Raw genomic sequence first — 18,098 nt, 5'->3', positions numbered from 1 at the left:
CACAGCTCATTATGCAATTAATAAAGAGAGTAATTCCTTCCTGTCAAAAGTATATTCATTTTTTAATATGTGCTTTTTTTCATAGAAACAGCATACATGAAATGTAAGCTTGATGAACCCAGGAAACCTATGAATGGCATAAAAACACATGGAAATGTATGAGATCTTGTGGTGTTATAACGTTAAAGATATACATTGTTGAAGAGGTGAAGAATGCATACATATCTCATTCATCTCATATAATATAGAGAGCACAATAATTTTTTATGAATTCAACTTTGTAATTTAGAGAAATTTGTATATAATATTAGAATTGAGAGAATAAAGATGGATTTTATCAATAAAAGAAATCAATACGTATAAAATGTTAAATCACTGTTTTATCTGTGACAACTGAAACCTTGGTGATAAACAAGATGAAAGACTTCTCTATAATTAAGGAAAACATGGACTATGCTGTAAAATTGACGTTTCCTTTAAAATGTCCTTTGTTCCTAACATGATGAAGCACATTTCTATGTGGTCTGAACAAAATAATATGGCACTTGGGGAGAAAGATGCAACCTAGGAGACCTGAACTGGAAGTCAAGATGGAGAAGACCTCCATGGCCACCATGAGTTTCCCCTTGGTGCTGTGGTAGACAGGCAGGAAGGTGACCCACACACTGAAGAACACCAACATGCTGAAAGTAATGAACTTGGCTTCATTGAATGTGTCAGGCAGGTTCCTGGACAGATAAGCCAAAGTGTAGCTCCCAAGTGCCATGGAGCAGAGGTATGCCAGGACAGAATGGAAGGCAACAGTGGAGCCCTTGTTGCATATAATAATTATGTGGCCGTGTTCAGTGTAAGCATCTGAGTCAATAAAGGGAGGAAAGGTACTCAGCCAAACTCCACAGAGCACAAGTTGGATGAGGGTGCAGATGGGAATGATGAGGTTAGGAGCCCTTGATATCATTATCCACCTTGTCAGTCTTCCTGGAAATGTGATCTTGAAAGCCAGAACCATGGTAAAAGTTTTGGCCAAGACTGTGGAGAGAACCACTGTCAACAAAACAGCAAATGTGTATTGCTACAGGATACAGGTGGCTGTGTTGGGATGGCCAATGTATAACAATGGACAGAGAAAACTGAACATCAGAGTGATGAGCAGGATGTAAGTGAGAGCCTGATTGTTGGCCTTGACAATGGGAGTGTGGTGGTACTTCACAAAGACACCAAGAACACCAGTTGTTAGGGCAGAGAAGCCCAGGGCCAAGTAGGTGAGTGTCATCCCCAAAGGGTCTTCATAAGACAGAAATGTCACTGCTTTCTGGAGGCAGTGGTTCTGCTCTGTGTTTGCATATTGACTTTCTGGACACCTCACACAATGATCCATATCTACTCAGGAATTAAAGGTATTGTGAGTCTCTGCACAGGTTCCCCTTTTATCTCAAGTCACTTCCCAGCACCAGGTCTCTGGCAGTTGCCCACATTTCCTATTCATGTTTCACACTCAAGTAAATAAGTGTTCAATAGTGATGATTAACAAATGATATCTAATCAACCATTCCATATCAATACTGACCAGTCTGTCATTTTCATTGTTATATTTAATATTTTCAATTAAGTGATAATTTGTATTTTTTCTTTATATTGTCATAAACTATTGGATTAAATTACATAAACCTAACTTGATCATATAACCACCTCCTTCTGTATTCCCTTGTGTAAGTTTTTCATGTGAGTTAAGTAAAAATTACATGCTTTGGTATGTCTTTCTTTTAATGTTTTTCTCAGTCCTAATATCAAAATTTATCTATTTACATTGAATTTATTGAATTCTTCAAACTGTTCATTCTCTGATAATTCTTGTGAGAAAGAGAATTTTTAGATTCTTGAAAGATGGAAAAAATTCCCTTGTGAATCTGTTTAATCATTCCCAGGAAGAAAATATCTGCTGAACAGATAGATGTGAAACTCTGGGTTTAGTCTTAGTTGATCATGGAATAAGTTTTGTGATACTTTATCATTTATAATTTGTAAGTTTCATCTTGAATTCAAGAGATACAAATGGCAATCTATTTATTACATATTTTCATTAAAATATTTCCATTTCACACTTCAATTAAAATACTTGATATTTTTTCAAAGTTGAATTTGCAGTTTAATTGGTGTTGAAAATTCTAATTAAAAATCTATTGAATTCATCTTTTTGGTAGAGTCTGTAGCATCTTTTATTCCATTATCAGCATTTTATTTGTTTCTTCCAGATGTGCCTTCCTCTTGTGCTCACACTCCCGAGGAAATTTGTCTCTATTATATTCCATGTGTTTATTTCTATTGGTTTCTAACAAATAATGAATGACTCATCTGTGCAACCCCATATATTATTTTGTAAATGCACAGGGTACGTAAGTCATGATACACATTAAATGAAGATTTAAATATGATATTTTAAATATAGATACACCTCACTCTATAGGTTTTGAGGTTTAGGATTCATTATTTTGAAATATTAACATTTATGTTGTATTTTCTTCTTTCTTACTTGTAATAATTTAAAGTGTCTCTTTAAACTATAAACATGCAGGACTTGATATTGATGTTTTCAGTTTCCTCTAAAGAATAAAATTGGCATGTTCATGCACTTACCATGGCCCTAATGTACACAGAGTACCTGTATAAACTTTAAGTCTTTGATAATCTGTATAGTCAGTCTCAATATGCATGTTTTAATTTTGGCAAATTAAAGGCACCAAAAAATTTGCAAGTTTCTATCTTTATAAAGTAAAGTTAAAACATCTGAATGTTCAGGAAAAACATTATGTTGCTCAAAGTATTCCAGTTAATATATGAAAAATTCTCACTAGACATTAGTGTTGAGGAATCCTCGTTAATTTCCTCTCCATATTCAACATTGTGTCTGTGTGTGCTTTGCACATTCAGTGTTCTCAACTGTCTCATGCCTATTTTCTCTTCCTTGGATATATTCTGACATAAATTTCCTCTACTTTGTCCACCTATTCCTGGAAAAGAGGGTCCTTCAAATTTAGTGTCCTGCCTTGTTAAAAGACCAAAGGTTTGCTTTTATGTATCACTTATTCACAACAGTATCATTACAGAAGTGGTGATGTGCCATTTCAACTAGTTGTCACAACGCATTTACGTCTTCTATGTTTAATAATGCTTCCATTAACTTGTTTAAATACAGAGACAATTGTATATAATGAATCAATGAGTACTTATTACATTCTTTAGCTTATGTTAATCAAATTAACACAGAAGTGATACAAATCTAGATTCAAATTCATGATACATAGCAACTATTGATTTAAAATAATTGTGTTCAATATAAGATTCTCATAATAGGTTATTGACATACTTCCCTAGTGGTTATATTCTGGTCCACAACAAGTTTTAGATATTTAATATCTATGTTACTGAAGCACATCCCACTCCATTGAAGTTAAGGAGCTTGAGGTTTTAGTACTCATATGCGGATGGAGGTAAAAGGGGAAGAAAGATACACTTTAAGGGAACGTTGAATGTTATTTATACTAGAAATCAAAAAGATGAAGGTAGATAAATGGTTCTGTGGTTCAGGATACTATTACTCCTAAGGAGGACCTAGTTTCAGTTGCAAGCACCCACAGAAATATCAATGCTAACTGTGCCTCAACCTCCAGGAGATCTGAAGCCCTCTTCTAACTTTGATATGCACTAAGCAAGTACATGTGCACATACATGCATGCAGGCAAAACACTCACATATAAAACAAAATGAAAAAGAACCTAAAGACAAAACATATTAAAACATGTCCATAGGTAAATCAAATATGATCTTTCTAAACATATCTGATAAACCTAGAAACATGACTGAAATTATGAAATGAGTGGCATAAGGGTCCATTCCTTAAATATGTGCTAATCATGAACTAAATATGCTTTGAAATGCAAGAAAATTGAGTACTTATAATATGTGTGTTTGTGCGTGTATGTGCATGTGCATGTGTGCGTGCGTGCACGTGCGTGCGTGCGTGTGTGTGTGTGTGTGTGTGTGTGTGTGTGTGTGTCTTAAATGCCATGGGGAAATGAAGCAGACTATTCTGTGACTGGTAAAGTTGTTCTCTGAAAGGAACAATGGCTCCAGTGGATCAAATACATGAATCAAGTATGAGATTCAATGGCCTGAGCACCATTTAAAATGATGATAAAATGAACCAAATTCTTTTTACTTCTAAGTGAAAGAACCACAGAACTTATCTCTACTTTTCCTTCACAGAACTTATCAGCTTAGAAATTGCAGAACACTGTGGAGAGGTAGGGAATACCCCAGTTAGACTGACACCTGTCTCATTGGAAATCTCATTGTCTGGACAATGAGCGCAATCATAGCAGCAGGCAACCTTGCCCTCCTGGGGTGATTTCCTGAATCCAGGAACACAGCTCTCACTGCACACAGAACGAGGAAGCTGAGAATGAAATAGAGAAAAGAAAATACTCAGGAGTGTATAGTTTTAAAACAAAAAAATTACTTCTCAATGTTGGACAATGAGATGGCAACTTTTTATAATTATTCTTTGCAGATTCTATATAGTATATACATGAAGTTCAATATGTTTAAATAATGGTCTAGAGATAATAGAAATCTGAACAACTGTGAAAATATAAGAGGTTGGGCAAAATAAGAAGTTTGCTAACTGAGTACATGTTTAAATGGGCAACTGTAATGCCATCCTGATCATGTTGTATACTTCATGACAGCTGGAGTGAGAGTATAATTGTTTCCCAATAGTCATGCTTAATTCACATTTGTTTACTAGACAGGACTCAGAGTTACTATATAAACTTGTCTGTGTGACTTTCTTTGACAGATGATCTATATTAGGGTATTTGAAGTGGGAAGACATATTCTATAATTAGGTATTCCATTTCATTGGATGTAGTTAAGGACAGAATGAAAAAATCGAAAAAAGTATGTGAAGAGAGTGTTCACATCTGTCTATTTTCTGAATGAAGATACAACATGACTCACTTTCTCAGCTTCCTGCCAACATGATTGCCTGAGTCATAATGAACTGCTCATACCAAGTGTGAACAATAATTCAATGTTTTTAAGTTATGTCAGGCTATGTATTTTTGGGTTTTTTTTGGTTGTTTACAAATTGCTTCTTTTTTTCATTAGGAAGACTTGTAATTAACCCATGTACATGTGCCCTCCATGCTACAGTGCATTGCCAGGTGCCTGAAAGCAAAATGATCATGTCCTGATATTTCCTAATCTGGGAGTCAAATTACTACTCATGACAGGTGGTTTCAGGACAGGAATGAAAACTTAATGAATAGACACTGCATTTATTATTGGAAAAATGTGTTCAAAGATAAAAGTATGGAAAAACAAACAATCACATGTTGTATAAGGCAACAAAAACTTTCTCAAACGACAGTAGTTCTGAGCATGCAGATGGGTATTCAGTAAGGAGCCAACAATCATTACATTCACAAACAAATGTCTATTGACATAAGGATCAAAACAATGAGATAATATCCAGCCCACCTCTGTAAATCCTATAGCGCGCTGTATCATATGGTCAGATAGAAAGAGTTCTTGGCCCTGTGGAGCATTTGGAGAAAATGTTCCAACTTTTATCTTTTGTCTGAGACCATCTGGAAAATTCCATAGATTGAAAATATCATATTCTGCATCTAATTTCTTTTGTGAATCCAAAAGCATAAGTTTTTCAGCACCATTTTTGAAATGGATATTCTTGAGATAAGGGTGTAGCTAAAAGAGATGCAGAACTTTATGATGAATTTATTCCCAGAAAGGTTCAACAGAATCCAATGAAGGTACAGATCTCAGTGTCCTAAATCCCTGACATTAATTGCAAGCTATACCAAGCTATTAACATTTTAATGGATGAAGACTAAAAATGAATATATCATGTTTCTAGACTGTTATTTCAAAAGAAAGTATTCACATGCTTACACAATAATAAGTAGAAAAACAAAAAGATTTACTCCATGAATGTTGATTCCAGTAAATTCCAAAACCTTGAAGTGTTAGCCATATCCAAATATTTAAGTAAACTACTCCAAGTTTCAGTTTGTAAATTGGGGTGTTTATGTCCAAAATGTAATAAAATGGTCAGTTAGGAATCATAACCATAGATTCTGAATTTAAACTTGAAGGATCTAATAGCATTTGACATTTTAAGATCTAATTCTCCTATTTCTGTTCTGTAATATGATTAAAAGTAACGGGGTTTCAGTTGAGAATAGAATCATAACAAGATTCTGATGTTAATTGTAACATGAAGTAGATGATGAGATACACACATTTAAATATTCTTATTACCACCCATTCATCGTGAACAATAACAAATGTGTCTGCAAAGACTTCTATATGATGAATTTTATACAGTCTCTCAGGTGCTTTTTTTTTTTTTTTATAAAACCTGCCACTGTATATAATCATGTATTGTGTTCTTTAGAAACCTCAGTATGAGGGGTCACCAACTGGATCAGGCCCTCTGAGTGGGTGAGACAGTTGATTGGCCTGATCTGTTTGGGAGGCATCCAGGCAGTGGCACCGGGTCCTGTGCTCATTGCATGAGTCGGCTGGTTGAAACCTGGGGCCTATGCAGGGTCCCTTGGCTCAGCCTGGGAGGAGGGGACTGGACCTACCTGGACTGAGTCCACCAGGTTGATCTCAGTCTGTGGGGAAGGCTTTGCCCTGGAGGAGATTGGAATGGGGGCAGGCTGGGGGGGGAAGGTGAGGGAGGCGGGAGGGGGAGAACAAGGGAATCTGTGGCTGATATGTAGAACTGAATTGTATTGCAAAATAAAAATTAAAAAAAAAAAGAAAAAAAAAGAAACCTCAGTATGTCACAGGGCTATGTATACAATATACAGGAAGAGAAATTACCTTCCAAGAGTAGGTATTTACCTCCCCATTGCTGTGATGGTGGATTTCTATTTGTTTGACATTCATCTCATGGAGACTGTGAGCCACAGCATATACAGAATTATATACATTGTGACTCTCTTCACTCATGTCCATTTCCAAAGCATTTCCAGGCAACATTTCCAAAGAAGCATTCGGTTGACAGTTAACCAAACTGTGACAATCAGGTCCAGAAAAAGAGCAATTGAAATATGTGTTCCAAAGAAGAGCAAGGATATGATCTCCTGGATATTTGGAAGGGTTGTATGTATTGATAAACTTCCTAAAATCAGAAATCTCAGCATGGTGATGTGCAAAAATGAGACTACCATGGAATGGATCAAATATTAAATAAGTAGTATCAGTAGTTACATCCCATTGTGACTATGATCCAGACTTTCCAAGTAACTGAATGTATACTTATATATATTATTATAGCATATAAAGATTTAGTGACATCATAAATGATAACCACATTTGCAGATGATTTCAGGATCTGTGGATGCCTTGTTCTGGATTTAAAGTCAGAGTACAACCAGTTGAATGGAATCATTTCTACAAAAGCTACACACACTCTGTTTTTATCCATCTCTCCTCTCAAGTTGGATAAAATCTCAGCCACATTGTGGTCATGTATGAGAACCAGTACCACCCAGGTCCAGCTGAAATAAACCATCAAAATCACAATGCCATGTGACAGAAATGTGTCCCTGGGTGCTGTCTGGTAAAGAGAAGAAAACTGGCCTCTGTCACTTAGGATAGTGTCAAATCGCCCAAAAGTAATCTAAAGAAAATTTCAAATAGGAAACAAGAGTGAAAAGATTGACACAGAACACAATCTTAAACCTGAGTTGACACTTTGGATTGGTATAGAATAACTTCTTCTCAGGGTATTTTAAACTCCCATCATTTTTTGAAGACATTTATGAAGAATTCCTCACAAGACACAGAGTTTTCTAAACACTGACTATAGGTTGCAAACTCTTACTCTTCTCTATCATAAGCAAAGTATATGAGGACATATAAACAAATGCCTGATTTATTCTCCAATATATGAATGTCACAGTCTCACTTCTTTACATTTGAAAACACCTGAAATGTCTCCAGTTTAATATGAGTGTCTTGTTCTCTCACAGCCATGTACCTCACCTGTGGATATTTGTAAAGATTCAGTAGTCTCCCAATTTGTATAGACGTTTCCCATGCTGTTCCTGTAAGTAAAGCAGCAGCCTTGTTCTCCCTTCTACATGTGTAATTGGGGATATTTATTCCCATTCCTGTGAGGAAAAGTAAAGTTTTCTGCATAATATTCCCGTGATTGTTTATAACATTATATAGCTCAAATCCTAGAGATGTGTTGGGTAAAATATGAGTGTTCCTGTTGATCTCCTCAATGGCAAATATGAAGGCCAAAGAAACCTGGTAGCTCCTCAATTGGAACCTGGAGAGAAAGATTGCCAATACTTATGATGGGGACTCACATCATACCTTTTGGTAAGATTTTGGGCCACATCCTGATGACATAGTAACAATGGCTTTTATACTGTCAATATTATATTCTACAAACAATATTTCTGTCATCAGGGTAATGGTTATAGTTTCAATGTCAAGGTATATAAGGTTAGTGATGTTTTAATTAACTAAAAGCCTCAAGTATATCTAAAATTTCTGGACAGGAACATTGACCTGAACTGGTATCAACCTTGGAATCTCTAGGATGGGAAAACACAAACATAACTCTTGGATGCTTTAGTGATTTAACCAGGAAAGGTACACTTCCATCCTTTAAGGTTTCCTTGTTCTGTACTATAAAAACTCCAAGGCTCCCACACCACATTCACTCTGTCTGTACATAGATGGAGACTGAAGCCTTTCAGTTCTCCTGATTAAGGACCAATGATGCTTATGGGGATGTCTGCCTGTGTCACATGCATCAACCCCAAGCAATCTTGGATATGAACATGGCAGGGGTTATGGCTTCCCACACCCATGCACATCTCTTTGAACAACCTTCCTCTCTCCCATTGCCATTCCCCTCTCCTTTCTAAGAGCCACAATGAAGAATAGAAGGACTGAGTGAGTTTCCTGTAGTTTAACAGCCTATAATCATGACTTAAATCCTTTTGGGTACTTTGTGCTATTTGTTTTATTTTTCTCTGTTGCCTGCCTCTTTCTTTATTCTTTCACTATGTTCTTACCTCCCACACAAAGTGAATTACACAACAACTTTGAAAGCCCTGATAATAGATATAATTATATTACTCTGAAGCTGAGTTCATTTTGAACAGAAAATATGACCTGGTTTATTGAACACAAGACTTGAGGATCCTCATCAAATGGAAGCAACTATGTAACTTGGCTGCTAACATTGCTAATGGTATGGTAAAGAATGCATATCCCATGTGACTTCTACACCATATTGGCAAATGTGACCACTTTGGATAGTCCAAAATGGTGGCCACTATTATATGTCACAGTCCATTGAGTCCAATGGGATCCCCAAACCCATTTAATGTATGACAATGGAGAAAATATCAGACTTCTAAGGTGTTTATTTTGTCATTTTTATATTTTTTCCTCTGTTTTTTGAAATTAATAGGTTATTACATGATATAATTACTGGCTTCTAAAGAGATCCTAACACATATCCCAACAGAGACTCTAAGGATAAGTGGCCTTGTGAGAGACAAGCTGAAGCCAGGAAAGTGCTATTGTGTTAGACTCTACTGGGTCTCATTGCTAATTCTGACTGGGAAGTCCATGTTAGTTTTCTTCTAATTGAAATAAAATGTCCTTTGCCCTTTATGCTCCTTTGTTCTCTGATTTTTTTTTTCTGCCCAAACTAACAACATGTTGACTAAACAGCCCTCTGTTAAGTTTCCCTTTTACAATTAAAAAATAAAAGTCTAATCCCAACTAACAATCATCATAAAATCTTGGCTTATTAGAATTTGTCATTTTTATTATTTGTGTATAGACTATCCATATGAAATTATGGTTTGATGTTCATATAATGTATTTAATAACAAAATGATTATGAGTAAATGCTCCTGTTATGCAAATTTTCTGATTTGGACCTCCCTAGATCGTTTTGTTGATAGGAATACTAAACCTAAAAAAATCTTAAATAAAATCAATCTGACCAAGTAGATAAAATAGATAGAAATGACCATGCTTCTGAACACTTCTTTGGAACAATTTACCTGAGGTTTTACATATAAATTTAATGTCTACATTTAAGTTGAAAACATATGAAATCATACAGTTATGGTCAAAATGATATCTACTTGATGTCTATCACAACTCTAGTTCTACAATACGTTTCATATCCCTTAAGGTTATCCATTACCTTTAAGATATTATTGTTCCTAAAACAGGATATATTACTCATATTGGAAATTTTCCATCTTTTATGTACAAATAAGTTATATCTGTGTTTTTAAATTTGATATATATATGCATACATGTATGAATGCATATACAGAAGTAAATATTTTAATGATTATAAGGATATTTCTCACCAATGAAGCTTCATTAAAACAAATAAATGAACAAATATGTGTTTGAAGATCCAACACAGGGATTTTGTTCTATTAGTTAAGTTAAACAACAGCCTCTTTCATACCTTCAATTGACTAAAATGACCACAGAGGGACATCTTAATAGTTAATATAACTTTAATAAATAAGTAGATTACTTGACAATATTTTGAAAAGGTGGAAGGGGAATATTTACGTATGAAATGATAAATTATCTTCACACATACTGAGTAAAGAATTTTCAGTGTGACTGACTCTGTGTCACCACACTCTCATCAGAACGACCTTACTTATTTTCTGTAAGTAACCCTCATGAATTCATGAGTTCTCTAGAGAGAACTTTGATGAGAATGAAACTTGGTGTCTTTGAGACCTTAAAGAGAAGAGACAGATTTTATTTAAGGCCTCCCCATTGATAGAATATTTTCACAATACATAGTAAATGTATTTGTTAAAACTTCTATGTCTCATGGTCTTTTCATTTGGATACTAATCACATCAAAAGGAGTTATCATTGTGTATCCATTTGGCAAAGGTTGGACTTGCAATGGCTAATTTTAGTTATCTACATCACTACATATCATCTGAATCTTAGAGGTAGCGAAACATTCTTTTAATTTAGTTATTTTAGACACGTATTTAATCTGGAACTTTAGGCAGGAAGACACACATTTCATGCAGTTAATATATGATGGAAGCCTATATAAGGACATGGGAGAAGGAAACTTTGACTCTGTCTGCTTGCTATCACCTCACTACCAAGGCCATTCCTTCACTGGCATTACATCTTCTGGATTCCAGAACATATATCATGATATGTGGTTTGGAAATTTCTAATCCTCAGATATACCTTTATCCTCTACGTCATGTATTCAAAGTACTGTATGTATACATACAAATGTGAAAAGTAAAAAAAAAAATCCACTGAGTAGTAATACACACAATAATAACTATACTGGCAACAGAGATAAAATAAATCTTAATGTGTAGAATAAAAAATAAAACAAATCTTGTAAATAGAAAAAATTCGTAGAATTTGAAAGATAAAGTATTCATGCTATAATAATATTTTATCCACAAATTCAAGAAACACACACACGTATTTGAAGAATTAGAAAAGAAAAGAGAATGTTCTCATCATGAAGAAATGGCTTATATTTTTGTAGAAATGTGTATCTAGTTAAGTAAACATATTGCAATAAATTTAATTTTATACTGAAAAATTAAATAAAAAATAAAATTAAAAAATGTATTTAAATTACAAAACCAAATAATAACTAAAAGCAAAAAATTGATAAGAATGTTATTAACAGTGATAGAAAATCTCTATGACTGAATGTAGAGTTTTCTGGAGGCCAGAAATGGAATTACTGTTTCATATGTCATTTTATTTCTATTTTAAAAATTTGATGAGCCTCCAAAACAATTTCCCTAATATCTCTGTACATCTTAATGTGCACCAACATCAAATAATGATTTCTGTTTGCCAACAGACTTTCAAATACACATGGTTAGATTTCTTTTTTTATTTTTATTTTATAATTTAATTTAATTTTACATATCAGCCACGGATTCCCTTGTTCTCCCTACTCCTGCCCACCCCCTGCCTTGCTCCCAGCCCACCCACCCCCATTCCCATCTCCTCCATGGCAAGACTCCCCTGAGGATTGAGTTCAACTTGGTAGATTTAGTCCAGGCAGGTCCAGTCCCCTCCTCCAAGGCTGAGCCAAGTGTCCATGTATAAGCCCCAGGTTCCAAACAGGCAGCACGTGCACTGAGTACAGGACCTGGTCCCACTGCCTGGATGCCTCCCAAATAGATCAAGCTAATCAACTGTCTCACTTATCCAGAGTGCCTGATCCAGTTGGGGAGCCATTGGTTCATAGTTCATGTGTTTCAATTCTTTTGGCTATTTGTCCCTGTGCTTTTTCCAACATTGGTATCAATAATTCTCACTCATACAAAGCCTCTTCTAATCATTATACTGGGGTAAGCTTGTACTTCTAGATAGTTGTAATAACATTTACACATCAATGGTACAGCCAAACATTTTTTAGGCAAGGAGGAAAATGAACAGTTGAGGACAAAGCTCCTATACAACAAAGGCAGCTGACAGGCTAGGTATCAACACGCAGTAGAGTGAAAAGGAATCATTATCCTACAACTTGTATAGGAATCCATTCAAAATGACCATAGTCGTTAGCTTAAAACATGAAACACTGAATGTGATAGAAAAATACACACCTAATAATTGTCAAGACATTAGTGTAGGTAAGAATTTACTAAAGAGAATGCCAATGTTATACAAATTAGCCTCAGATATCAAAAGAAGGAATCACACAAAATGAATATGGAACTACAAAATAGTATTCTCTACACCAAAGAAAACTATCATCAGAACACTGTATAATTGGAGAAAACACATTCCATTTGTTCTTTAGTTCTTGGACTAATGTCAAATATTCTCAGTTAACTGAAGGAGTTTTAAATCAAGGTAACACAACCTCCAACCAACAAATCGGTAATAAACTAATTTGGTACATGAACTAATCTTGTACCAAAGAAAAACTCATACAGCTAGCACCTGCTTTACAAAGTTTTTAACATCACTGATCATTAAGTAAATGCAAAACTAAAAAAAAATAAGCATTGAGTGTTTCCAGTAATTGGTGTAGAGCAATAACAAAGATACATGAGCAAAAGAGAAAAAGAACAAAATGTTCACTATGGATTTCTGAATGTTTTTCAATTCATATTATTTCCGTTGAAAAAACAAAGGAGATAGAATATGTTAGAAATTCACTTAAAAGGATAATATGAAAGACTGGAAAAATTAATGGGTGGTTAATCCATGATATTTCAGAGAATATTAAATGACATGCAGATCACATTATTAATGAAGGTAAATGGAATAGAAGAATTGAAGTACTTATACTTGTAGACTGTGGGTATACATGAAAAAAATGAATAGTGAAGTTAAGAATGGAAAGCTTTTGATCAATCTTGAAATTAATATTTTTATTTTCACAAAAAGAAATACAAACCTACTTGAAAGGAATTGTGAGAATTTTTAGAATAACCACAAAGCAAATCTTTGTCCTGTAACATGAAATACATTTATTGGGAAGAGAGCACCTAATTAGAAACATTTTGAAGTCCAAACTATCAAGGAATACATTCTCCATGAAACTGAAAACCTTCTGTAAGGCAAAGGACACTGTCAAAAGGACAAAACAGCAGTCTACAGCAATGGGAAAATATCTTAACCAACTCTATATCTGACAGAGGGCTGATAGCCAAAATATACTAAAATCAGGAAACCAAACATTAAGAAACCAAATAATCCAATTAAAAAATGGGGTACAGAACTAAACAGAGGTTCTCAACAGAAGAATCTCAAATGGCTAAGAATCACTTAAAGAAATGTTCAACATCCTTAGTCATGAGGCAAACACAAATAAAAAGAATACTGGTTTTCCAGCATAAACATGTCAAAATGGCTAAGATCAAAAATTCAAGTGACAGATCATGCTGGTGAGAATGTGGAGCTAGGGGAACACTCCTACAATAATGGTGGGAGTGAAAACTTGAGCAGCCACTTTGGAAATCAATATGTTGGTTTCTCAGGAAATTAAATATAGATGTAGATCAAGACCCAACTATACGACTCCTGAAAAATACACTCAAGGGATGATCTACCATATCACAATGTTTTTTGTCCAACTGTGTTCATAGCAGCTTTATTTCTAGTAGCCATGAACTAGAAACAACCTAGATGCCTTTCAACTGGTAAGTGTATGAAGAGATTGTGGCACATTAACACAATGGAGTATTATTCAGCTGTTAAAAACAATAACATCATGAAATTTGGTGGCAAATGGATGGAACCAGAAAAGATCATCCTGAGTGAGTTAACCTGTACTCAGAAACATAAACATGGTATGTACTCACTTATAAGTGGATATTAGCTGTAAATGAGAACTACACTACAATTAACAGACCCACAGGAGCTAAGTAACAAGGAGGGATCATCCGATCGGAGAGGAGGTTGCATGTTTCAGTTTCTGAACACAACAGATCTACTTGTAATTGTATTGTTCAAATGCCATAGTGACTTGTCATGTCAGCTTTACTTTTAAGTGAACGTTAAAAAATGATGCTCATAGATGAGTAGAGAGATTCTCTGTTTGGAGTCTCTTAGGGGATATTGTGGTCCACTCATAAAATACATTAAAAATGTACCTGACAAGGAAACTAGCCATCCAGCTCATATGAATTAATATACGTTAATCTGAAAGGAAATTCTTCCTTGTAATATGAATATATACCTAGTATAACTTATTTTTTAAATTAGGTCTGCATGATAGGAAAATGAAATTAGAAATTGAGACACAAAACTATTAATGTGATGAATATATTCCTGGCCAAACATTCCATGTACTTTTTGTTACGATTATCAGAAAGAAAATACCTGTGTGCATACAATCAAAATCAAGTATGAGAGTGAAATACAAAAAAAAAACACATTCCACATAAGGGCACATAGGCACACTCCTGAAAATGGATTTCTGTCACCACATTTGCTGTGTCTATTTCAGACTAAGCTGTCAATACATACATCTATCAACTTTTCCTCCCTGATCATTTTTCCTGCTCTATATCCCCAGGACTGATGAATTAGCACTGCATCCAGGTTTCAGCAAAAACCCAATTGTATCACCGTGACCTAATATGTCTTCTTTCTTAATTGTCTATCTGCTGACTTTTCACCTGTACCTTGTTTCTGCATTTCCATTTTTCAGGGTTTTGTTCTAAATTGAATACAAGCCATCTTCCTCCATTTCAGACCTTAATAAGTGGATTCTATGGCTACAGAAATGTCTGCATGGAATAAAATAAATCCCACATCCTTCACAAAGAATCCTGCTTAGACATTTCTCTCCAGTAGAGTCTACTCAATGCTAGCAACTTGTCTGGCATGGCCTCTAATCCAACTGGCATCAAACTAAGATACAACCAGCAGAGGTCACCAACAACTTTATTTATTAACATACAATTAAAATCACATTTCAGTACAAATAAAATATCACCATATTTCCTTTTCTCTATTTTAATAAAAAGAAAAATGGAAAAAAGTTATAACTAACATAAGAAAAACTATATACAAAAGTACAATAACTATATACAATATGTACAAGTATCTATGTGTCTTGCAGAACACACCCATACCAGATGTAAATAATTAGAAAAACTGGAATGAAGTGGAGAGTATTGTGCAAAATTGACAGAATCTAAAAGATTACTAATCAGAATTATACACAAAAGTTGTATTTCATTTTTAAATCATTTTAACAGATGAGGTCCCAAAACCAAGATCTCATATTTTGACTTCCAAAACAGCAGCAGCTAGCACAGGCAGTCCCTGTCACTCTATCATCATAGGAAGACTCTGTAGTCACTGCAATTCATAGCATTATATATTCTCAAAGGAAAAAAACTACACTTTAACAACTGCCTAAAACAACATGTCAGCTTTTGAAAATCATTGTCTCTGTGGAGAAAGCATTGAAAATGTCCTACCCATGAACAACGAAAGGCAAGGCAGAGGAATGCAGAGAGATTCAGAGTACCAAATGTACTAAATAACATGAATTAAAACAAACTCTTCTTTCTTTGAGAGATGAAAAAAGGGAACAGGAGGAAGACACACCTGGAAAAGAGTTCTGTGTATACAGGAGAGGGAACGCCAGGATGAGAAATGAAGTTTAGATTCATGTGAATGCAAATTTAGTTGAGGACAATGAAATCTGAATCCTGAAAATGAATACATTTTAAAAGCACTTACTGTATTGCCCTTTTATCTTCACATCTAGAATCATATATATCCATGCAGTAATACTTAAAAAGTGAAAAATGTACAGCAATCATCACATATCCATCACTATGTAAAGGACTTAGTGACTTTAAATTGCACTGAAAAGCACCAAAGGAGTGAAGAGTAACAAGAGTCTGCAGGAGCAAGAAAAGAAAAATCCAAGAGCACATTATAAAATAGAAGTGTCTACCACAGTGTAACACAGATTCCAATGTGTTCAGCAGCTACTTATAGAGCTCAAGTATTTGTGAGTACAAGAGTTTGTACTAGTTTTGGTGACTGACATCATCACTCTAATCACAGATATTTTTGACAAACCTCTTCTACACTCGATGGAGAATTTTGGACAGTTTTCTTCCCTGAGACTTCCCATCTGAGACCCTGCACTCAAGATAAAAATGAGTTTCTTTTTTTTTTTTATATATTTCAGCATTATTTTTTTTTTAATTTTTATTTTGCAATACAATTAAGTTCTACATACAGGCACAGATTCCCTTGTTCTCCCCACTCCCGCCCCCCTCACCTTCCCCCCAGCCCGCCCCCCATTCCAATCTCCTCCAGGGCAAAGGCTTCCCCACAGACTGAGATCAACCTGGTGGACTCAGTCCAGGTAGGTCCAGTCCCCTCCTCCCAGGCCGAGCCAAGGGACCCTGCATAGGCCCCAGGTTTCAAACAGCCGACTCATGCAATGAGCACAGGACCCGGTGCCACTGCCTGGATGCCTCCCAAACAGATCAGGCCAATCAACCCACTCAGAGGGCCTGATCCAGTTGGTGACCCCTCAGCCATTGGTTCATATTTCATGTGTTTCCATTTGTTTGGCTATTTGTCTCTGTGCTTTATCCGACCTTGGTCTCAACAATTCTCTCTCATATAAACCCTCCTCATTCTCGCTAATTGGACTCCCAGAGATCCACCTGGGGCCTAGTCATGGATCTCTGCATCCAGATCCCTCAGTAGTTGGATGAGGTTTCTAGCACGACAATTAGGGTGTTTGGCCATCCCATCACCAGAGTAGGTCAATTCGGACTGTCTCTCGACCATTGCCAGCAGTCTGTTGTGGGGGTATCTTTGTGGATTTCTGTGGGCCTCTCTAGCACTTTGTTTCTTCCTATTCTCATGTGGTCTTCATTTACCATGGTCTCCTATTCCTTGTTCTCCCTCTCTGTTGTTGATCCAGCTGGGATCTCCCACTCACCCAAGCTCTCTTTCCCTCGACCCTCGCCCTTAAAAAAAAAAAATGAGTTTCAAAACTCATTTCGATTTTCTTTATCCACAGGCCCCATGACTTCATCTAGGAAGACAGAAAAGCAAGACTCCAGTGTTGACTCCACTTGAATGGACTTGGCAAGAACACTATCACAAAAGTTACATGAGACAATGACTCAGGATGATGCGAAGACCTTGCAAGGGAGGATGCTAGGGGAGATGAGAGGGAAAACATTCTGGAAAATGTTCCAACCAGATATAGCTCAGGGAAAATCAGTAAGACTTCCTGCTTTTTAAAACTGATTATTCCCAGTGCCAGTCTATCTTGTCAATGACCTGGGGGAATCTAAAAACACTTTTTCTACAAACCTTGCATGTCTGCATAACAACAATTTCTTCAATGTCCCCCTATACTTGAAAAGTTCTCTGTACCAACCCTGGGAAACTGATAGGCTGATTTCACTAATTCCAAATTAATGGCTCAATCAGTGGTGAGATTATGTTTTCTGTTTACTTTTTGAACTCAGACTTACTGTGCTTTGTTTGTT

General features: G+C 35.6%; 1 pseudogene; it reads right to left on the bottom strand.

The window, feature by feature from the left end:
• Positions 1 to 451: 451 nt before the first annotated feature.
• On the bottom strand, positions 452 to 11,334 carry LOC131897926 (vomeronasal type-2 receptor 116-like; annotated as a pseudogene).
• Positions 11,335 to 18,098: the final 6,764 nt, after the last annotated feature.

Source organism: Peromyscus eremicus, chromosome 23 (genome assembly GCF_949786415.1).
Source record: "Peromyscus eremicus chromosome 23, PerEre_H2_v1, whole genome shotgun sequence".
NCBI classification, from domain to species: Eukaryota; Metazoa; Chordata; class Mammalia; order Rodentia; family Cricetidae; genus Peromyscus; species Peromyscus eremicus.
The sequence above is the reverse complement of the archived record's forward strand: the minus strand, read 5'-3'. Positions and strand labels throughout refer to the sequence as shown.